This window comes from Dipodomys merriami, unplaced genomic scaffold, assembly GCF_024711535.1.
Source record: "Dipodomys merriami isolate MVZ:Mamm:240054 unplaced genomic scaffold, mDipMer1.0.p SCAF_10, whole genome shotgun sequence".
Lineage (NCBI taxonomy): Eukaryota > Metazoa > Chordata > Mammalia > Rodentia > Heteromyidae > Dipodomys > Dipodomys merriami.
Window position 1 is genome coordinate 48,339,809 of NW_027202271.1, and position 25,226 is coordinate 48,365,034.

At 36.6% G+C, this 25,226-nt stretch overlaps 1 long non-coding RNA gene across 2 annotated transcripts in view; it reads right to left on the minus strand.

Annotated features, from left to right (window-relative positions):
* LOC138838046 (uncharacterized) overlaps nt 1-23,068 on the minus strand; it is a 78,629-nt gene extending 55,561 nt beyond the window's left edge. For both annotated transcript variants that reach the window (XR_011375547.1, XR_011375545.1), the window contains exon 1: nt 22,849-23,068. This is a non-coding gene — a long non-coding RNA (uncharacterized lncRNA). The remainder of the gene's footprint in view (nt 1-22,848) is intronic.
* Between the last annotated feature and the right edge of the window lie 2,158 nt (nt 23,069-25,226).

Below are 25,226 nucleotides of genomic sequence, written 5' to 3' on the forward strand. Positions count from 1 at the left end.
CTCAGAAAAGGCCAGATGTGGCACTGTGGTTCAGGTGGTAGAGTACTGGCCTTGAGCAAAAGAAGCTCAGAGACAGCACCCAGGACCAGAGTTCAAGCCCCAGGACTAGCAAAACAAAAACAAAAAAAAAAAAACAACCTATGCTGAAGGTAGTGAAATCTAGTACAGATAGCACCCATCCATAAAGGACTAAGGAGAGTGTCTTAGCTACTGATATGTCCTTCTATGGAGATAGACTATGTGCTTCCAGTTATTTGCAAGCTCCCACAGATAGATGGTAAGCCTTGGCTGTATTTACATGTTCAGATCCCAGAACCCTGCTGGGCAGGCAAAAAAAAATTGCAGGGAGGCTCTCTAAAGCCAGTGCCTGGCTCTTTTATCAACTGCTGAAAATTTGGAGCCTGTAGCAGTGTATGGAACCCAATCAAAACTCATTACATTTTCACCAGGCACTGATGACTCACGCCTATAATCCTAGCTACTCAGGGAGCTGAGATCTGATGATCGTGGTTCAAAGCCAGCCCGGACAGGAGAGTCCATGAGACTCTTACCTCCAATAAAACACCAGAAAACTGAAAGTGATACTGTGGCTCAAGTGGTAGAACACTAGCCTTGAGCTAGAGAACTGAGGAACAGTGCCCAGGCCCATAGTTCAAGTCCCACAACCAAAACAAACAAACAAAAAAACTCATTACATTTTTGTAAAATCAATGACTATTACATATGGGTCTAAAAGTAAGCCTGAAAGCCATTAGGACCTGAGCAAGAAATAGATACCTATTTCCCCTCTACTCTTCTCTGGTTACAGTGATATCCCTCATTAAAACATCTTGCATTTCCTTTAGCTTGAAAGTCATTTATGTATATGTGTGTGTGTGTGTGTGTGTGTGTGTGTGTGTGTGTGTATATATATATATATATATATATACACATATATAGATATATATGTATTTATTTATTTTGCCTTTACTGCTAACTAATATAACTCTTACATGGTTCAGTTAATAATTCTGCATATTTTTCTCACTAAGTTGTTACCTTAAGTACTTAATTAACCTGTTTACTACTGTGTTAATAATTACTGTGTTAATAATGACTATATTTGGTAGTGTGATGACAGACTGGGCTACTGGTTATAAAGAACAGAAGTTGATTAGTTTCATTACTCTTAAAAAGTCAGAAAGTTCAAGAGCATGGCACCAGCATCTATCTATCAGACCTCTGTCTATGATGCTGTGTCATCACCCGGCAGGTAGAAGCGTAAGAGAGTATGAAGGTAAGACCAGGAGAGGGCCCAACTCATTTGATGATAAATCCACTCTGGAGATAACTAACCCACTCCTGTGATAACAACATCAACCCATTCATGAGGTCAGAATCTTCAAGTCCTAATCATCTCTCTTTTAGCTCTGCCTCCCAACACTGTCACAGTGGAGGGTTAAGTTCCCAACACATGAACTTTGAGGGACATATTTAAGCTACAAGAATCAGAAGGGGTCACAGCCTACTTGTATGTTAGACTTGCAGGATCTCTGGAAGACTGCCACCATAAATTCCTCTGTGAGTCCCCACAAACCAGCACATAGGGGGTGCTTAGCAATTATTAGTAATACTTATAAAATGTTTCACTGAAAGGATTTCATCCAAAAGTTCTGAAAGTCTGGTTAGTCAAAATAAACACAAGGAAACAGGGTACAGGAAAGGTGGAGGTTGGGGGGGGAACCAAGGGGACAGGGGTAGAAAAATAAAGAGAGGAAGTAAGGAGAATGCAGTCATCAATTTCAATGCATATCCTAGAAAAATGAAGAAAGTTGAGGGGAAGGGTAGAGTTGGGAGGGAATGGAAAGAAAGATGGAAGGGGTGACACTGATCAAGATGCATTGTGTTCATAACTTGCTTTATTGAATGGCAACTCCTTTGTACAACTACTTAAAGGATAATTCAAAAAATTATCAAAAAAAATAACCCTCGTTAGTTCTGATAACGTATGCATCTGGGACAAACGTGAAAGAAAACCTCAGAAATCGGTATAAATGGCATAGAAGAGTGCTTTTCTGGCTACGGTCTGGGCCTAAGTACTCAGGCATAACTGAAAATTAAAGGCTATTCCTTCTTGTTTTGTTGAATAATACATCTGCAAACGAGAAAACTGCGTGTCTATTTTATTTACCAGCACAAATGCCCATTTGCTCACAGACATCGCTGTTTGCAAGCAAATTTTGTTCCCATGCAAAACAAATGTAAATTTGGCATTAAACAAGTGCCAATTATTTCCTGAATGTGGAAGGGAAAAGAAGGGTGATTTAACAGAGAGAGAGAGCCTCTGGACGGGGAAGCAGAGAAGGGAGTCTAGCTCAGCTGCACGGGGCTTTTTCATCATAAGGAGTGAATGTTTAATCTGCTTAATTGGGTGGGCATTCACTGTCGATGAGCAGAGACCCAGTGTTCCATGTCATTTTCTTTCCCTAGGAGATGGCGGCTGTGACCTTGCAGAGTCTCCTCCACTCGCAGGCTGGAAAATAGGAAGCTAATTTGGGCTTGTTCTCATGTTTCTTTCATGCAGTGGAGAGAATTCGTTTGATAAGCCCTATGTCAGTTTTTATTGTGAGGCCTGATTACTGTGATTAATTTTAATACTACTAGTTACCATTTATTAGGGGTCCGTGAGGTGCCAGGCAGCATAGCTAGCAGCTCAGGGCTGTGTCTAAGGCAGAAGGTTTAACCCTCACCACAGCCTTGTGGGTCAGGCAGTATTGGTCCTATTTTGCAGGTCAGGAAACAGAGGCTCGGCTTTCAGTCAGCTATTTGTGAGTGGTGCAGACAGAAGTGCAAATCAAGTCTGTCTGCTCTAACCCCACCACCTCCCTTTCAATCGTTCCCTAAGGCAGTAAGTAGTCCCTTCAATAAACCCAAACCACCTCATGGATGCCATTCACAGGCCAACTATACCAACTGTCCTAAAGAAGCAAGTTCATCCTTTCTTATAGCTATCTTAGAGAAAACTTTCAAGGTCGATTTTGCCATCATTTCTGCCTCCCCTTGGTCATTTCTCTCCTAGACCACTGACTCCACCAGTTTGATGTTTCCTGAGACTTCCAGGTATTGTCCAATGCAATCCTGTGTCCTTCCTGCTCTAGACGTGTACTGGGTCTCTATTTTCAGCCTATGCACAGACAACGCTTAACATGCATGTGTGTGTATGTGTGTTTGTGTATGTGTGTTCATGTGTGCATCTATGTAACAGGGATAGTAAAAAGTAATTTGCACACTTTTGTTTTTTTTAATAACTTAGAGTGAAGGCTACTTCCTCAGTTTGAAAGTCTGATGCTGAAATGCTGGAGGAAAAAATGAATTTATTAGAATGGGAGGAGAGAAAGTATTGAGAGTGACTTACTTAAGCCATAAAGAGAATTATTGGCTAGACACCAGTTGCTAACTACTGAGATTCTAGCTATTCAGGAGGCTGAGATTGACAGTCTAGTTCCAGGCTAATCCTGACACAAGCCAGAGAGCATCTGTCTCCAGAAGCTGGCCTGGAGGTACAACTCTGGTGGTAGAGTGCCAACCAAACAAAAAATCCTGAGTTTAAACCACGGCATATGTATCCATTATGTTTCAAGAAATCCAAAGATGCCCTCACAGTCATTTTGATATTTGTTTTTTGAAGTTAGAAGAAAAGAAAAAACATGGGCCATATTTCTTTGTAATATCTCTCATCAAGTCCCTCATTCTATCTTTTCATCACTTGGATCTGAACAACCATATGTCTTGCTTGAGCTGACGGAATGCAAGGTTGTATAAATCTGGATCTTAGACTTGTTAGAGACTCTGAGCATTCCCACTTTCACATCCTACCAAGCCAGTCTGTGCTTGGAATGAGCCCATGGAAACTTCCCAGAGGATGAGAGACCATGTGGAGTCAAAATGGACATCTCAGATGCATGATCTCCCCATCAGCTACACCAAGCTGACCCACATGCATGAATGAGACTGGACACCTTTACTGACCTGCCTACTTGAGCCCAACATGAATTACCAGTTACAAAATGACAAGCTACATAAATGCTTGTTTTCAGCAACTAAGTTTTAAGATAGCCTCTCCAGAATGGTATCAGGAAACAGAATCTTTCTTTCTCTTCTGCCATCAACAGGAGAGTAAGGAGGTTGAGAGAATTGAAACTTCCCTTTTTATGAAGCAAAGATGGTAGCAGGATTTCTCAACATGTTAGATCAAGCCAACCCAGGCATCAGCAACAAAACATCCAACACTGTCAAAGGAAGCCCAAACGTTTGGTTTCTATAGCCTTCTAGAGAGAGTTTTGGAGAAGGGGATTTCAGAGGATAATTAGTATAGAAGAGAGTATCCTGTATATAGAATCATGATTTTTTTTCTGTATTTTTATTGTTATCATCCTGATTTTAGGAAATCTATACACTAACAACTGGGAACCAGATCAAAGTATTCTAAGAAAGGTAAATGTGTGGTGTTATTAAAAGAACAATTTCTAATTGTAGTTCCAAGAGCTGGTAACTGAAACTCATTTTCTGTCAAAGCTGTGGAAGCAAGGAGTTTCCTATCACCTGTGGAACAAAATCAAATCCTTAGAGGCAAGAGAAATTTGCAAGAGCCTACCTCATATCTTATTTAGGTTGAAAACCCCACACTGAATAATGATTGAGGGTCTACCTTGCTTGATGCAAAAATGTAGGCACAAGTAGACTGCATGTATAATATGAAATAAAACATAATTTGATTGTGATTGAAAAACCAAAAAAAGGCAAATAAACAGAATAGGGAGTTTAATTCTTAAGAAGACTAAGAAGAGTCACGATGTCAGATTCCAGTATTTGAACTACATAGAAGGAATGATTAGATTCTTTACGTGCTCAAAGTGTGGTTATTATTTGGAGAAAGGGAAAGATAGAGGAAAGAAGAAAATATGAAAATGAATAAAATGAACAACATGTAGATCTGGAACTATAAACGATTTCAAGAACATAGATTTGTATTCCACTTAGGAGATAAATTGACAAAAGTTCAATCTTGGCCTCAATGAGAATAAGGGGTCTTCAGGAATTGAGAGATGTGTGTCACTAGAAGTGTGTAAGGTGAGAGCATGTGACACTTGTTAGAAATGTTCTGAATGTCACAGATGCTAGACAGGGATATTTTTTTCATTTTTTATTGTGAAAATACTGTACAGAGGGGTTACAGTTACATGGGCAAGGTAATGAGTACATTTCTTATCAAGCATTGTTGCCTCCTCCTTCGTTTCCCCTTCCCATCCCTTCTCACCCTCCCCCCCCCCAAGTCCTGCGCTAAAGTTGTAAAGTTCGTTTTTCCACATAACATCTTGTACATCTCATTGTTGCAATGGGTCCACCTGTATCCCTATTTAAACAATTTGTTTTTTCCCTTCCCCTCCACAAATTATACCAACATCAAATACAGTGAAAACAGGGGTGATACCAAATGATTTAAGCTGAAAATATTTATACCATCTGTTTACTTAATTAATAAGACTGACCAAACCAAACTGTGGAGAAAATGACAAGTTCTTTTTTTTAAAATCCCTATATTTTTCTTACTCTACATTTGTCATTTACCTTTCATTGCCCTTTAGTCCCTCTATACCAATTTCCCCTATTCCCTACCCTATAACAAAATAATCACCATGCTGTCTCTATAGGCACAAAGAAAAGCAATCTTATTAACTCATTGACTTTAGGTGCTTGGGACTCAAACCAGAGATTTCTCCCAATCAGTTATATTGCTAATCTGAATGAATCATAGAGGAAAAGCAAAGCCTAGATCTAGCACAGGATTGAAAGGATTAACTGAGCCTGGCCTTCTAGAATTGCCATTCTTCTTCTAGAATTGCCATTCTTCTTGTAGAAGTTATGTCCCTTTTCCCACTCCAGACTTACGTTTCCTCATCTACACTTGAAACCTACTTTTTCAATAACTGAAGAATATTTGAACACCATCATATGGGAGCTGCTGTTGCTGAAAATGTTGTTTGCCTCTCAAATGAGAGTCACAGAAGAATTTTTCTCCCACTTCTCATGTTGCGTAAATGAGTGAAGATTCCCGTGTCTATAAGTACATTTGATTTGTGCTTGGTTTGTGTTTGCTGATGTGGCAAATAGATAGTATAAAAACTAACCATTGGGAATGATGCAAATGGCGCCCAGTTTCTTAGGAAAGGTGCCCTGAAGTTCTAGCACATGTTACTCTGTCCTACAGAAATGTAACATTTGTGGTCATCTCTGAGCAGAGTCCACATCAACCTGGGAATACACAAATGAAGGTCTACTTGGTGCCTTCATTTAGACCTCATGATCACTTAGAGGATACCTAAATCTCCACACAGCCATGTCAGTCCACCGAAGTCCAACTCCCTCAGTGCCTTCAGTCACCTTGCTAGAAAACATGAGTCAGGTCCTGTCACTTTGCTGCTTGCAAACTTTCAGTGTCTCCTAATGGTCAGCAGAATCAAGCTCAGACCCTCCCATTATGCATAAGGCTATCATAGATGTCATATTTTCCCAACACTTCCAACTTAAATATATTTTTTCCTATTTACTTTTCTATAACTCAATATAATTGCCCTGAAATGTCAACATCTCCCAGCTGGATTCTCATTCTAACATTCTAACAGCTGAATGTGTGTGTGTGTGTGTGTGTGTGTGTGTGTGTGTGTGTGTGTGTGTGTGTGTGTGTGGTTGTGTGTTCCCTTACACCAAGCATCCCTATTATTTTTGGAAAGCACAATTGTATTTTTTAGAGGGCTGGTAGTTATTGATTCTTTTCTCACTTCTCTTCACCTACACATATACCTAATGGTGAGGTTACAGCCAGCTTTCTCTCTTCCTTTTATAAGTCAGGCTGTTCCACTTCTATAACTTTACACCTTCTGTTCCTTCTTGTGCCACGAGCCTTGTTTTTATCCCATTGGGCACATTGCTACTCATCTTTAAGAGCTCAGTTCAGATATTACCTTTGATGAGAGACCTCTCAAAGTAGAATTATTTCTCCTTACCTCTATACTTTCAAGGCATTTTGATGCTATCTCCTTGGTAATATTTATCACACAACATGCTTTTTTATGTATCTGTTTTTGGTCCTGGCTTATGAGTTCTCTAAGAATTCATCACAGAAAAACTGATGGTGATACAGTGACAGAGCATTAAACTGAAGACTTTGGCTGAATTCCCAGCTCTGCTATTTATAGCAAATGTGAATCCCATTTTGAACTTATAATATGTAGGATGGTTTCATGCATTAATGTATATTATGCTTGTGCTTGATTATATGTATGCTTGTGTTCAATTACTATTTAAGTGTTATAAAGGTAGATAAGGGGGAAAAGTTGGAGCTGTTAACTATTTTAAACACTTTGTACATATTACAGGTACTGAAGAAATATTTGCTGAATTAATATTGAATAATAACAAACAAGAATATAAAGAAATTATAGGCCTGGCTCTGGTGGCTCACACCTGTAATCATAGCTGCAAGAGGCTGAGATTTGAGGATCACAGTTCAAAGCCAGCCCAGGTAGAAAAGTCCTTAAGACTCTTAGCTCTAAAAAACTACTCAGCAAAGACGGGAAGTGGTGCTGTTGCTCAAGTGGTAGAATTAGCCTTGAGCAAAAGCAGCTCAGGGACAGTACCCACACCTTGAGTTCAAGACAAGAAAGGAAGGAAGGAAGGAAAGAAGGAAGGAAGGAAGGAAGGAAGGAAGGAAGGAGAAGGAAAGAGAGAAAGAAAGGAAAGAAAGAAAGAAAGAAAGAAAGAAAGAAAGAAAGAAAGAAAGAAAGAAAGAAAGAAAGAAAGAAAGAAAAAGAAAGAAAGAAAAAAGAAAGAAAGAAAGAAAAAAGAAAGAAAGAAAGAAGAAAGAGAGAGAAAGAAAGAAAAAAGAAAGAAAGAAAGAAAAAAGAAAGAAAGAGAAAGAAAGAAAAAAGAAAGAAAGAAAGAAAGAAAGAAAGAAAGAAAGAAAGAAAGAAAGGAAGGAAGGAAGGAAAGGGAGAGAGAAAGAGAGAAAGAAAGGAAAGGGAGAGAGAAAGAGAGAAAGAAAGGAAAGAAAGAAGAGAGAGAAAGAAAGGAGGAAAGAAAGGGAGAGAGAGAGAAAGAGAGAGGGATGAGAGACAGGGAGAGAGAGAAAGGGAGAGAGGGAAGGAGGAAGGGAGGGAGGAAGGAAAGCGAGAAGGAAGGAAGGAAGGAAGGAATTATAAGAAGAAAATGTTCATAAATGATATTATTAGTAAAATAGATAATCTAATATTGGAGGAAGAGGAGGAGGAGGAGGAAGAACAGGGAGAGGGAGAGAGAGAGGGAGAAGGAGAAGGAGAAGGAGAGGGAGAAGAAGAGGGAGAGGAACAAGAGGGAGAGGGAGAGGGAGAGAGAAGAAAAAGGAGGAGGAGGAGGAGGAGGAGGAGGGGAAGAGGAAGAGGAAGAACTAATTGCAGAGATCTTTCCTCCTAGTCTAAAATTTTTTCCTAGGTATATTTTGGAGCTTTTTATATGGATTACACACTTGATTTCTCTTTAGATCATTCACTGACATTTATAGATATGCTACTGGTTTCATGTGTGTATTTTTTTACCCTGTTACTTTACTGCACTTATTTTTACAGTTCATGTTGTCCATTTTTCTTTGTTCTTTCCATTCTAGACACACTTTATTTCTTCCTCTGATATAATTGTTCTGTTACTATGTTCAATAAAATGTATTATGCTCAATAAAATGAAGGATGAAAGCAAGCATCTTTATCTTCTATATCATAGAAGGAATATGTTCAATTTTTCCCTCATTCAGTTATGATATTATTTGTGGGTTTGTCACATATGGCCTTTATTATACTGAGGTAGATGTCTTCTATACCCAATTTGTTGCAAGTGTTTTATGGTGAAGGAAAGTCAGATTTTATCTTATATCTTGTATTTACGGACATAGTCACTGTTTTTTTTGAAGGTCTTTGATTCTGTAACTGTGATGTCTCACATTTACTAGTTCTCATTACCCACCCTTCTTCATCTTTACATCCCAGGGATCTGTCTCATGTGATCACGGTGAATGATCTTATAAATGTGCTTTTGAATTAAATGTGCTAATATTCTGTTGAGATTTTTGTTTCTATGTTCATCGGAGATATTGGGTTGTGATTTTTATTTTATCAGTTTATTATATTTATTTATTTTCTTCTCTTTTTTTCACTGACATATCCTTTTGCAGTTTTGATATCAGGGTAAAGCTGGTTTCAACTGTGCAGTTAATTTGAAAGGATTCCCTCCTTATAAACTTTTTGAATAGGTTAAGAATTGGTATTAGTTCAACTTTAGTTCAACTTTAAACAGAGTAGCCATTAGGTCCTACTAGTCTTTGCTTTGATGAAAGACATATTACTGATTCTAACTCATTGCTGATTATTGATCTGTTGGTTTTCTATTTCTTTGTTATTTGATATTGGTAGTTTGTATGTGTGTGGAATTTATTCTCCTAGCTTATCCAAGTTGTTCACATACAGCATCTACATAGGTGTTCCATTTCTGCACTGTTATAATGTCCCTACATTCATCTTTTATTTTGAATGCTCTCTCTTTGTTCTTATGTATTCTAACTAAAAGGTCGTTCATGTTGTTTATATTTTTTAAAGCCTAATTTTTTAATCATTTGTATTTTTGGTCTATATTTTGTTCATTTTTTGCCCAAATCTTTTCAGATTAAGGAAGTTCCTTTCTACTCTTTTTATGATGGTTCCATGAATAATCCCTACCCCAAACTTCTGCCTTTCAACCTATAATCTCTCGTAAAAGGCAGTTTAACCTCTCAGTTTCTTATGACACATATGTCTCCTTTGCAAATATTTTTCCTGTATTAAGTCCTTTTGTATTTAATTCCAGGATGTATCTTAATCAATACACATATTTCCCCCATTTTCTACGCTATGACCCTAGTCCAAGATATCATTATAACATATTAAATTACTTCCTTTTCTCCTAACTGGCCTCTCTCCATCTTTTTTTCCTCCATCTGGTTCTTTCCTTTACAGTAGCCAACTAAAGCTTTTTAAGTGTAAATAGGATTATGTCAATCCTCCACTAAAAAGAAAAAATCATGAATTTTTCACTGCACATAGGATTAAAAAAGCTAAAGTCTTTTAGACTTTCATATTCTGCCTTCTTTCTATCTTTCCATTTTTATTTTTCCCACACCTTGATCCCAAGCATACATTCCTCAAACCATCCCTATTTTTCCCACTTCAGGGACCCTACTCCACCCTTTCCTTAATGTAGGCCAGCCTATTTCTGACTCATCCTTCAAATCCCAAGCTAAACAACACTTCAGGAAAAGCTGTCTTCTATACTGCTCATTTCGGTTTGCCTGTAGCTTTCCATGAATACACTTATTACAAATTAAAATTTGCAAGAAAAAACTTAGTTTATTTGCATTGATTTTATCCTTTATGAAGACAAATTTCAACTATATATCCAATTTTTAGTGCCCAGTAAGAAAAATATGTATCTTTCGAATGGAAAACTGATTTGATATTGATGAAAGTATACATAATTCAAAGCCCAAACTGTAAGCCCACTTTTGTTGCATTTTTTTTTTTTGCTTTAGAAAATTTGCAGCAGGAGAAAAATGAGGGAAGGGGTAACAGGTTTGACAAGAAATGTACTTATGACCTTATTATGTAACTATAGCCCCTCTGTACATTACCTTGACAATAAAAAATAAATAAAATAACATAGGCTCTACATCAAAACATATTCAAGTTCAAAACAAAAAATCCCACTGTTATTCAGCTTAGAACATATCATAAAATCTTTCTTAAAACAGAGAAAACTTTTTTTAGAAAAATCAGAAGGTTCCCTAATCTAAACAGCCTAATTACCTAATGATGTTACTAAGAAAGATTTCCCAAAGAGGTCAGCTCTCTTTATAAGACAGTTTTCCTAATAAACATGATAATGTTTTCTAAATCAATTAGTCTAGTTATGCATAAATAGAATGCAATTGTTTGTGCTTTAGATGCATTAGGTTAAGCATCTAAATAAATCACATCAGAAATCCCACACATGGTCTTCGATGTGTGGAAATCTTATTAGGGTTAGTAGCATCTTCTGTGTTTTTTTTAATCTAATGGATGAAAACAGGAGGGAGAAAAGATGTCTAATTAAGCTATGGTGTAGAGATTACAATACTTATCTTACAGTGTTAGGAGGATAAGTTAAAATAATTCTATAACTATCTGTTTAATATGGCACATAAAGGCATTAAATAAATAGTGATTATGCCTTTATCACGTTATTATTGCTAATATCATCTTCTTAAATCCAAATAGAAGTATTTTGTGGACTTAATAACCAAAGAGCAATGAGTGATTTACTAACATTGTCATTTTTGTGAAACTTAAAAACCTCTCAGTTGTCACCTGAGGTTTCCAGAATCCTTTACAAATGATGGTCAAAGATCATGAAGTAGAAGAGGAAAAATGTGAGTAAATATTGAGTTAATATTTGGAAATACAAATTAAAACAAAGGCATCATTATCAGATCAGCAAAGCTGGTTTTATAATAATACGACTCTAGTATAATCTCTTAAACAAATATAAGCCAGTAAGTAATTTTGAAAAAAAATTATAGCATGGGATAGTTATAATTGTACACACCAGTCATCCCAGTTACTCAGGAGGAAAAAAAGAGAAAATGACCAAAGCCAGTTTGAACAAAGGTTGCAAGACTTTATCTCATTTCACACTTATAAACCTAGCTACTCAGGAGATTAAGATCTGAGGATCACAGTTCAAAACGAACTTGAGTTGACAAATTTGATAGATTCTTATTTCCTATTAGCCAGCAAAAACACAGAACTAGAGTCATAGCTCAAGTGATAAAGCACCAGCAATGAGATAAAAAGACAAGCAAGAGCACAAAGGCCTTGCATTCAAGCCCCAATACTGACAGTAAAAACATGGTAGCAGGCTTGCCTAGTAAGCTTGAGGTCATGAGTGTAATCCCAAGTAATGCAAAAAATATGATAATAATAGTAAAAGGAAAAAGAAGCATAAAGAACTTAAATTTATTCTTACTTTTCTCCATATTGGTTTCACATCTAACAATAACAATAGTTAATATTCAAGCCAAGTACTGTATTAAACATTTCATATATATTATCTTAGAAACCTTTTCATTATGCAAAAAATATTTATTTTGCCAAGTAAAAAACTGAAAAAAAATATAAAAATCCACTAACTCAGAAATGGTTGCATTCATTGTAATAGATCATGATGCAATCATTAAAGTTACATTTATGAGGAAGGGAAAACCTACAATCGTGTTGTGATGTTATTTGAAGAATAACAATATTTATGCAACAAAAGAGCATAAAAGAGAGACTGGAAGAACACATCCATGTATTAGCAGTGATTTCTACTGAATGGTGGAATTCTGGATGATTTAAAAAATATTTTATAATACATTTGTGTCTTTACTTTTACCGTAATAAAAATAACCACAAATTTCTTCAATTAAGCAAATACACCCCTCAACAGCAGTCCTTTAACCTTCACCTCTAACTCTTTTCCCAACTGATCTCATTCCGAGTATATACACTAATTAACCCATCCTGAATTAAATATTGCAGTGCATTTATAAATACAATTTTTTTGGTGTTCTCTTTGTCTCATACCTTCCATGACTCATTCTTTGAAGTCAGCTTAAATAATCTCTCCTAGCTCAAAAACAAACAAACAACAACAACAATAACAAGAAAAGCTTCCTAGCAGGCAAGGAGGTAAGATTCATCGTTTGAGAGCTCATCACTTCTTGGACACACCTCTAGAACAGCATTTTTCATCTCATGCTACAATTTGTTAAATTATCCACCTCATTGTTATCTGTAATCTTCTATGACTTCCTAGCATATAGCATAGTGCTAGGAATGTATGACAGATTTCTGTCTGTCATAAACAATGATGATGATAGAGAGATGACAGACAGACAGGGAAAGAGATAGAGGGAGAGAATAGGTAGAAGAATGGGAAATGGGACATAAATGGACCTATGAATAATTACATGATATGGAACAGCTCAAGAGGGTCTTAAAAATAAGTCAAGTCAAGAGGGTCTTAAAAATAAGAATAAGGATGTACAGAGTATCTAATAGTCCCTTGGTTAAATAATATCAACTCATAGCAAAAAAAAAAAAAAAGAAAGTTAGCTGGGAAAAATGAGGGGGAAAGATGGAGGTCATGACAGTGATCAAGATAAATTGTACTCAGAAATTGCCATGTTGAATTGAAACCCCTTTGTCAAGTACCCAAAGATAATTTTAAAAATTTAAAGAAAATCAGCTACAAGTTCCTTCTGTTAAAAAAATTGGGACTAAAAAAAAAATCATGGAAACACAGTATCACCACCCAGCTTTTTACAAGGCTGAGTTTAAATGGAAGGTTTGGTCCTGACGATGAGTCTTATAGGTAGGCATTATAGCTTTAGCACTGCTTCTATTTTGAGTTTCAAAACTTTTATTTAAGCAGAGACTAATCTTGAATAACTTCAGACAACCAGATAACTAAATGATAAAGCATGAGTTTCAAAACTTTTATTTAAGCAGAGACTAATCTTGAAATAACTTCAGACTACCAGAGAACTGAATGATCGAGCATTTCTTTTGGTCTTAAATAGACACCAGTATTTTTCATAGCATCCAAATACTATTTTTCATCCAACCTGTAGAAAAGTTTTCAACCTGCCCTAATTTTTACCAATGAATCTAATAGACCTGGATTAAACTGCAGGGAAGATGAGAACATAAATTTCATTCCTTTCATTCCTTGTAATATTAGGGTTTGTATTCTTTCCAGCTGTAATAACCTCTAGACTTCAACAAAATTGAAAACCTTTAAATAGCCTTTCACAACCTTTCAGTGGAGTAATGAAGTTTTAAGTGCTCACTGGGGATTTTTCAGTTCAGAAAAATCTAAGCAGCAGTAGATATTAAAATCTAATGTTTACTTCAACTCTTTTACAGCCTAATGGGTTTTTCTGACAGTGTAATTTTTAAAAGGTTGGGTTTCATTTATTAATATAATATACTCATGCTGGAAACCTTTCTTCTTTAAAGACTCTGATGGGAGTCTTATGGTTAAACCTTGGTGGAGAGCCAGAGGGATCCGCAGGGACAAGGCAAACAGAAGCCTGCATAAGGAGTGAGGAAAGCTGGAGCCAAGCAGGTTGTTTGGGGCTTAGAAAATGGGGGAAAGTCCTCTCTTTATGACTCAAACACTACGGGAGGTACAAAAACAAAGACGGGATGTGGAGCCCTGTGAGTACATAATACCGATTCTGTAAGCCACTGGAGTCTGCACAATTGCTCACCAACCAAAAGGTCTGCTGAAGAATCCAGCTGTTTGTTGAGCCGATAGAAGCCAGACTCTTCTCCTGGAGCTCCTCTATCAAGCACCAGTGGGTGGGTATTTGCAAACCAAGAAGAAATTGCATGGTGAGCAACAGGGGAACCCACACTTAAGCAGAGAGAGGATATGATTTGGAAAAGAGTCCATTTTACATATTGTGTTGCTGAAACCAGTAGGCAGAAAGAAAAGACTGAGTGAGCTCTGACCAAGTGGTGATAGAAAGACAAATGCTTCTCCTCCGTAATGCTTCCATGTAGATAACAGAGATTTGCAGAATAAGTACAGGAGAGTGGAAAGGGGCAAGATTTATTTCCTTTGACTATGATGTAGTTGTTACTCCCAGGTAGATATATTATCTGGAATGCTATTTTAAATTATAAAATAAAAGTGTCACTTGAGATGTAACTGAAAATAATATTGTAAAGTAAAGGAGCTTGATGATGATAAAGGATGAAGAGTTTGGCTTTTTTTTTCATCTTTACATTTCACAAATAGATGGCTGTGCTCTCCTATGTATATATGAAACTAAAATTGGAATTTTGTCTTAATATATATGGCAATTTCAGAAAATGTAGTAAAGTGTACTAAATTCTAAATTATTCCTTGAACAATATTATAGTTGAATCAGAACTCGTTATCACCACTTGAGACAAGTTTATATCTTAGAGGATTTATTTAAAACTCAGATTAGGAAACCAAATCCAAAATGTCTTACAATGCTAACGATCACAGAAAAATAATCGTTGTTTGGGATCTGACCTTTCAGTAGATTTTCTTTGACATTTCATTATTAAGATTTTTTTAAAAAAAGTACCCTCTTCTAAAACAACAATTACCTTATATTGCTTTAGTTACTTAACTGTTCAATCTTATAAGGATTCAAATGAGTTATTATGAAGTGCTATTAGTAGTCTGTTCATAAAGCTCTTATTTGAATGAATAACTCTAACCCTGACTTCTCAGAAAGATCTGCCAATTTCTCCAGCAACTATGGAAGGTTTCCATTTGAGGAAATCCTCCAAATGTGTTCCAGTGGAACACATTTGAAAAATACTCACCATTTTTTCTTCCTTTCCAATTAATCATTTCCACCCAGATCAGTCATCAAGTTGCCTGCTTTTGACTTCTCATCTAGCCTCTGTAGTCCAGCTGTCATGAAGGATGGCAGATTGACTGGTTCTAAACACCTCTGGTATCAGTGTCCATAGCTATCGCATACACCCTGACAGGAAGACACTCTACCATGCAAAAACCCCAACACGCCTACTCTACTGTCAATAGCCATCTCATTTTCTGTCTTTCTTAATCATGCCACTCCTGGATGCTTGAGTGATTAGTGGGTCCATTCACTTATTTCTTTCATGAATCACTCTACAGATATTTATCACACGCCTACTAGGTGCCAGGCACTGGAGATGTGACAGGAAATCACATCTTTCCTTACTCGAGTAAATTTTTTTTTGTTAAAAGTTTACATATCTACTCAACATTTGCAAAAGGAATGTTACTTTTTCTGTGGGATACACGTAATGATTACAATACAAACATAAAATAAGGAAAATAGGAACGCGAAACAAGCTTTTTGGAAAAGCTCAAGAACATTCCATTTCTCTCAAACAATATTTTTATGTCATGCTGATAGCAAGTAAACTCATCACTTCCTTTTATACACCCCTTTATATGCAAGCTTCTCAGTTTGGCTTCAGGACTCTGTAAAACCAGCCCCCTTTCAATCTGTCCAATCCTCCCTCCAGCTTCTCTACCCAATCCCTTTATTCCCACCAGCTCAATGGATGGCCTGGGGAAATTTACAGTAGAATGTTCACTTGAGCCAAGTGGAGAATGGAGTAAGGGGAGAGCAAGAGAGGAGTTAAGCAAATTAGCTCTGAGTTTTCTGCTGTGGTCCAGGAGGTAGATGATAGAGTTCTAATCTAGAATATCATGGATAAAACTGAACTGGAAATTAAAGAGCTATTTAGGAAAGGGAATGCGGAGGGCATGGTGTCAAAATGGCAAAGGCCACCTAGTCAGTAAGTGGCCTGGGAAAACACAAAGGTTCTGGAATCAGGCCTATGTGGTTCATGTTTTGGCTGTTCTTTCCCCTAGGAGACTGGAATGTGTTATTTAGTCCTTTCAAGATTCATTTATTTATCTACAAAATGGTGATTGGAGCTGGCTCACAGAAGCCGGTACTGTAGTCTGAGTACTTGTGTTACCCTAAAAGACTTATGCTGAAATCATACTTCCCAATGTGATAATCTTACAGCATGTTTAATATCATCTGATGAGTTGGGCCTTTTGCAAGACGATGAGGTTCTGGGAGTTAGGCTTTTGTGACTCTAATCAGTGCCCTTATGAAGGCAGAGAGATCTCTTGCCCCTTCTGCCATGTGAGATTATAGGGGAAAAGTCATCACCTGTGATTCAGCAAGTAAACCCTCCCCAGACACCAAATCTACTAGCACCTTTATCTTGGTCACCTCGACTATAAGAAATTAAATTTAAGATATTTTTTCTAGGCCATATAGTGTATAGTAGTCTATGGATGCACAGCATAAACAGGCTAACACAACTGGGGAAAGGCTGCACAATAAGTGAATGTAGGCAGAACTGCATCACACAGAGATAAAGTTTACTGCATAAAATATGCTCAGAAATCTTTACTTTTTTTTCCTCTCCTCGATATGTGAACCAATTTTGATAGAGCCATTCAGTCTTTCTCAGGCAAGGTTTTAGCAGTGGTCAACATCTTAGCTACGAGCACAGTGGCAAGAACTTCTATAGGTCAAATGCTATTGACAGGTGCTTTGACATCACGTAAGAGAAAAGAAGAGAAACTGTGGCAGGCAGAAAAAAGATGTGGAAATATAGAGAAATGAAAAAGAAAAAGAATGAAACAACACATGAGCCCTGAAGCTGCATGTCATTTATCACTTAGATTTTTTTTCCTCAGCTTGATTATAATTTATACAAGAAAATTGCCTTGGGGGAGGGGAGATTGAAATTTTAGAAAGGTGCAAGTTTTCAGCAACTTGTAAAGAAAAACGTTCTCTCAGAGAAACTGGGTTTTTTTTTTTTGGTTTAACTTAGAGAACATATGTTTATATTCAAAGGATTACTTCCACGGTTTATTTATCACTCTAGTGAAATGCAAAGCTCCTATAAAATTTTAAATTTCAGCTAATTAATTTAAACCTTGAGGCAAAATGGTAAAATTACCCAAGTGACCACATTAATCTTTTAATCCAGTGACTAATGGTGATCTTCTTTTGGTGACTTTCATTGAACTTTTGATTATTGCTTGCTCTCTAACTTGAGTAACATAGAACTTGCCTAAATGGTACTAGATTCACGCTGCCCCAACACTGCACATTTTTTGTCTTTTCATTTTTGGTACCAGGGATTGAACCTAGAATGTTGTAATTGTTAGGTAAGCACTTTGCTACTGAGCTACAGCCCAGCTCATCATTTAAGGAGGAGAGGGTTTAACTATCTAGCCAAAAGAAAATATCAGCTTAGCTTCTCATTTTCAGGTATGCACAGAGCTAGAAGCAGAGTTCTTCATCCCTCCTAAACATAGCAGACACATGACCTTAATTGTTTCCAATAGTCTCCCTCAAGAACATCACCAAGAATCTAGGGAAAGGTGCAAGAGGGTCTCACACTACAGGATTCTGAGTGCAAAGACAAGTCAGCTCCATGAAGAGTTTTCTGCCTGAGGTTGGAGCCAATGGGGAGGAAAGAAGAACAGAAGTAAAGACGTGACAAAGTTCTGTTGATATTCTTTGAGAATCTAGATTCAGACACACCTGAATCCAGCCTCTTCTGGTTGACAAATATGAACCACTAAGGATTATTTCTTTTCATTTTGGCTTCCTTCATTGGCTTTCAATCATAAACTCAAACACCATATTACCACTTTGCATCCAACAATACCAGAATGCACATATAGATGAAAGTATTTGCCCACATATACAAAAAACATTTCATTGGCATGATAGCTAGATTATCCCTTTATCTCAGGTTCATATCATATCTTATTTACCCAACATAAGCTATAACCACTAACAAAAGAAGACATGTTACTTCACAGATTCCATATGTTGAAGGAACTTGCTTACTATAAAAAATGTCATCTCAATCTCAGCTTTCCCCATACTAAAACAGAAGTGAGTGATACTACTTCCTTACTTTTATGAAGATTAAAGGGAACCACACTTGATATTAAGTGAAAGCATACCTACACACATGACATACATTTCTACAATACATTCAAAACCCAAAAGGCTCCAAAATCAAATCTTTGTGACTATCAATGTGATTTTGCCTGCAAGAAATTCAGCACCTGACCATGGGTTGCGAGTTGCTGTCAAAATAGAGAGACACGAAAAACCTCTCCTAAAATTACTAAGAGGCTATATGCATAAAATACACATGAAACATAAATGAATTTTATATTTAGACTTAGGTTCCATCCCAAGTTATCTCTCTAAGCAAATATAACTATTCCAAAATAATAAAAATCCAGTGCTTCTAGTCTAAATTGAATAATGGACGCTCAATTTTTTATGTTTTCTAGAGGACAAGGAATCTCTTGGAGCCACTATTACATCCTTAGGGCTTAGATCAGGTAGATACTATTTGGGTCAAACATAAATGTCTAGCAAGCAGTATCTACTTAACACATAGTAAATAGTGGTGAAATAGACATGTTAGTGAATTCTTATTGCATATGGGGAAAAAGGACCTGGGAGTTTGGGGTATGGAATTTGTTTGGCTGCTAGAATTATGGACATTGAAATATATATACATGTATATGTATATTACTAGGTTGTTTCCTTATAACCTGGACACAGAAGTGAAAGCTATACTTTATTTATTACTACTAATAAGAAATAATAAATGCTAAGTGCTACAGTAGATACTAGGAATACGAGGGAGAGAAATACTAGGAATGTTCGTAGTAATAGCTAAGTTTTCCTGATTAATTTCTTTGTGCCAGCTATTCCTCTGAGCGCTGTATACATCATAGTGTGTTCCTTCTCAGTTTAATCTAGATGGTATTACTACTATCTTCACGATTTTACAAATGAGGGACTGAGACATACAGCATCGAGTATAGATAACCAGAGAGAACCTGGATTTGAACCCAGATAGAACCCATCCAGGACCCACAGTTTGTGATATACGAATGATGGAAACATTCTTGAAGAGCTGCCAGAATTAAGAACCATGTTTGGCTATGTGGTTTAACAGGAGATATAAGACTGTACTAAGTTGTAGTAGAATGACATTTTCTTTGCATTAAATAATGATTAAGACATATAAAAGTATCTCAGAAGTCAGACTTGTTTTTCTCAACTTAAAGATACATTCTGATCTATAAATAATATGAAGATCTTTTTAAGTTCTAGTTTCTTTTTTCTTCCCCCAGGCTACAGAGCCTGGCTTCCCAGCCCATGCAAAGCCTTTCCAACTAGCTCTGGCCTCCTTAGTTGTAAAGGTCTTAGAGTCATCTTTCATTCATCCCTTTATCCCCATCATGTTGCTTTACTACTGAATACTGTTTCCTAAGTAGTTTTTAACCTAAACAATTCCTATAAGACCTCAGAGACATTAACACAGGTTAGAGGATTTTTTCATCCTTCCATGGTCTTTCTACAAAGAACCGTGTCTCACTGTCCTCATCTAAACAATAAATAGTTCCCTATTCTTTCTTGTTCCAGTCCCTTCTCCCTTCTTTGAACACAGCCAAAAGGTTATGTTTTTCTAAATCTGCTTTTGAATTTCAGAATCTCAGATTGGATATGTACCTCAGAAAGAAAGTCCAAATTCTTTACACAGGATTTGAGACTGAAAATCTGCTTCAGTCTACCTTTAGAATGTATCTTCCCCCATGACCTTATACCTGTTTTACTATTTCCTTCACACATCCATGTTATCAACCCTCCAATTCATATAGTCTTCCCTATGCATTAAATCCTTACCCTTTCAAATTTCATTAACTTTTTGCATCTATGTTTTTGAGTACTTATTGTAGGCCATTCAGTATTTTCAGCTCTTGACATTCAGTGTGAATCATGAAGAGCAAGTTCTCATAAACTATGGGAACAAGTGTTCTCATACTTTATATTCTAGAGTGAAAACAGTAGGCAAACAGAAACAAGAATTTCAGACCCATCAATGTTAGAAAGACAACAAAACAGAGTTATATAGTAAAAAGGGTAGCCAGTATTTCATTGAATATGTTGGAAAGACGATTCTGAGCAGATGATGTTTGGTTCTGAAATTATAAATCAAGAAAGACCCATCCATATGAAGATCAGGGAATGATAGACAAGAGAATTTAGCAAGAATCTGATATTTAAATACCATTTATTCTTAAAAGTATAGTTCAGATACCACCTTAGCCTCTAGCCCTTTCTGGTCTCTCTTAACTGAATTCTAGCTTACAAAACTACCTTTCTGTGGGGATTACCATTGTATACCTAGTATATTAGCGATGTATACATATCTTTCTATTTTATATGAATCCCTACTATTGAAGAGCTATTCTTTATACTACCTATAATAGTCCAATGAATGTTAAGAAAGATACTTGAATGAAAATAAAGGAAAGAAGGAATGAACAAAAGAAAAGTGGTATTTTATTACTCCATAGGGTTAGGAAGACAGATGCTGGTGTTAGGAGTCTTGGAATACCTCTAAAATGTCATAAATCCTAGGTCTCAGGTAATCTCTCCTTACAGAATTCTCCCCTTTCCTGTTGGTTCCCTAAGGAAAAAGAAGTCCTAAATAAATTTTTCCCAATGATTAGTCTGAAGTGTCTATTCTTTCACCAAGCAGGTTCAGTTGTTCTGATGGGGCAGACCCCCAAAGCTATAGGGACAGTCTTCAAAAAGCTGGCATAGTCTGAAGCCTGGGCATGCTCTGATGCATTTAATCATATAGAGCTGGAGGTAATTGTACTAGATTTTCAGTAAAGTTGGTATTCAATGAAAGTGACAAGTCTGACAACTTCATTAACATCATTGACATTAAGTAACATTGACTGTCTTACAGTTAAATAGAGAAGAAGAAAAAAATTACCATTTTGGTACATTTTAATCAAACTCCACCAGTAGTCTGTGTCAGATCTGCCCTTGTTATTTTGTCTGCTGTTCCTCCTCTAAGTGTTGCTGGGGAAATGATCTTCCCAACCCCCTCTCTGCATAGTAACCAAGGGAAGCTCAGAAACGGCTGCACAGTGTTCAGGATAGATTAGCTGTGAACTCTTTCTAGCATGCAACCTGCCACTCACAGTATCCAACAGACAGTTGCTAACTTTCATCTGTGGAATGCTCACGGCCAGAGAAAGAAGCCGATTGCAGTGTTTACTACCTTTCTAGAAACGCTCTGCCTTCAAATATTTTCCTATGAGTAAAATGCCTTTGTTCTTGCCTGAGAAGGAACCCTGAATAGAAAATTAATTTTACTTCCCTAATTAATCCAAGTGAATAGATATGGGGGAAAATAACAGGGAGTAACATGTAAGATAGAGAGATGACATGCATATCATGTCCTATTCCAGCAACACAGACAGTTCAATGGTTTAAGAAAACTAGCTGAATCTGGATTCAAATGTGTTGATGTCATGTTGTTTGAAGTTGTGTGAACATGGGTATTTTAAAAGACAAGGTTTTCAAATTTTCCAGTTCCTATATTTATGACAAAAATATATTTGGGTTTTAAAAGAACATCATTTTGACAACTTCCCTTTGAAATGTCTTTATTTCTTACATTTTATTTATGATGCTTTGAATATGTGATCTCTCTCAGTGTATTTTCTGAATGAATACAACGTGTGGTGTTTAACAGACAGCTCCTAATGGGACATTGTAAGCAATTAGACTTCCACAGTTAAGGTTTAGTTTTCTAAGTAAGTGTTTTCTAAAGTTTTATCCATCCTCTTTTATCTCTCAGAAACCCAATACTTTTTTCCAATACAAGTAACCTTAAACCTTGAACTCTGCAGGAGCCAGATCACAAGCTTAAGACTGATAATAATAGATCCATCCTCCGGTAAAGCTGAGCTATTACTTCACTTTTCTTTGACCCAGTGTGAGAGGGGTAATTCCAACAGATGCACAATGACAGAGTTGGTCTGCTCTATTGGAATAAGGTATGTTTTTAAGAATGTACATGCCTTCTGGCATATGATTGGCTCCCACCAAGGGAAGACAAGCTTCCATATAAAATATAAGCTGTGTGTTCAAATAAAACACAGGGGAAGAAAATGTCTGTGTGAAATCTCTTTTTGCCTTTGTACATCTCTCCTCTTACCTTCTGAAGAGTTCCCATAGGACTAAGCACTAAGCTTCTCTTCATTAGAACCCAGATTTCAATTTCAATTTTAATTAGAATAGATGACTAGAATACTTACCATTCTCTGTAGTTTCTTCATAGAGCTAATCAGCAACTAGAAGCTTGGTCCCATGTTTTCATAAAAAGATTAAAATCATATTCCACTAGGATTGACTGCTACCCACAAAATTATTTTTAGCATACCGTACAACTTTTGGTAGCTGAGTTCTTTGAGAAAAAAATTTCTCTTCCATTTATATAGTAACAAAGTCAGACAGAAGCCCCACGACTGACCAAAACAAAACAAAACTTTCACAAAAGGATAGCTTTACTAATAAACATTCCATAGAACCCTGAACTTGGTATTCTAGAACCCAAATTGGTTCCATGTTATCTGAAAGATCATTTTATAACAACTCAGCATACCTAAAGTGTGTCTGTATCTTCAACACCTGAACGTTTTGCACTTTATAGAGTTTGCAATGCAATTGCACTTGATCAGCCATTTGCCCAATCAACAAATATCTGTGGAGCTCCTATTCTACACCAGAAACTATTCTAGATTGGGAGAATGTGGAGGCAGTTTTAGCAGTGAATGCAGCTGCCAAATCCTGATTGCACATAGCTTACAGTTTCTTAACTACTTAAGACATAGGAAAAGTAGTATTATCCACACTTCATAAAAAGGAACGCAGAATTTGAAGATACAGTTAAAAAGTGACCAACCTGTGACACACACAAGGCCCAGAAAAAATAGTTAAAAATACAAGGGTTTCTTTAAGACAAGCTCTTTTTCCTATGGGATTACTCTACGGCAAACCTACCTTAAAAGCACTTCAATAAAGCCTGGCAGGGATGTGGGGATAAAGGAACTCTGTTGCACTGATGGTGGGAATGTAGGCTAGCACAACCACTCTGGAAGGCAGTTTGCAGTTTCCTCAAAAAACTAGACACAGAACTTCCTTGTGACCTAGCCATACCATTCTTGGGCATCTACTCAGAACATTACAAGCCAGGATACAGTAAAGACACTTGCACAGCCTCCACGTTCATCGTTGCGCCATTCGCAATAGCTATGTTATGGAAACAGCCCAGATGGCCTACAACATATGAGTTGATAATACAAAAAAATGTGATATACACACACACACACACACACACACACACACACACACACACACACACACACACACACACACACACACAGACTAAAGAAGGAAAGCCTTAGGGGAGTAACACAAAGGTATAACTTCTCTGAACACTTAAAATATTACTTGTTGAAACAAACTCCAGGAAATGGAACCATGGGGATTTTGCTGGTGGTAGTGGTAGTGGTGGTGGTGGCAGCAGCCATGGTGGTTGTTTGTTTCTTTTATTCGTACAAAGAGAGGCACAGAAAAGGATAGAGGAAGGATAAATGAATGAAATTGTGCATTCAGTATACACCATATGGAAAATAAACAATGTGACTTATACATAGGAATAGGAGTGGGAAATTGGAGGAAAGTGAAGGAAGGGGTGATATTGTCCAAAAAAGTCATTACCTGACTTATGAAATGGTAACCCCTCTGCACAATACCTTAATCATAACAATAAAATTATATATTTTTAAAAGCACTGCAACAAACACTAATAGGAATTTGTATGGAAAAAAATTAAAACAAAATTTGACCGTTTTCCAGCACACATGATTTGCTGTGTCTTCACTGGCTTTGTTCCTCCAAATGAAAATAGCTTTGCTATTACTTTTAATATGGAAGTTGTGCATGCCAGTATAAAAATTAATCTCAAACATATTGAAAAGAATGAATTAGAAAGTAATGGTCACATAGTCTCACCAGCTACAGATTTAAACATAAATAGACACATATTCTCATGATTTACAGACTGATATTGGTCTTTATCAACATATACATACAATATAAATACATTGATTATAATTTTTAAATATGATCAAACCATAAATACTATTTTATAATACAAATAAATTCGATGTTAGTAAACATAGATCCGAGTGATCATTTTTAATTATAATGTGGCTTTACATTCTGAGTACATATCATAATATCACTTCCATTTTAACCATTAAAACAAAAATAAAATTAACATCTCTGCATAAAGGTCTTTAAATATCTGTTCATTTGTTATCTTGGCCTTTATTCTTAGCAGTGAAATTGCTTTGGGGTTAATGTAAATATATTTTAATAACCATATATAATCTCACTCTACAACTTCTTTATTTGTTAATTGTGGGGCTTGAACTCTGGGCCTGGGTGCTGTCTCTCAGCCCTACAGCTCAAGGCTAGCACTCTAACACTTCACTCATTCTTTTGTCTTTTTAAGTCTTGACAAGAAAGGGGAAAGTTGCTAGCTCAATTTTATTTTTTTAATTTTATCTTTTTAAAGTTTTTGTTTCAATTTGGTTAAAATAATCAATATAAGAGTCAATGAAAAATT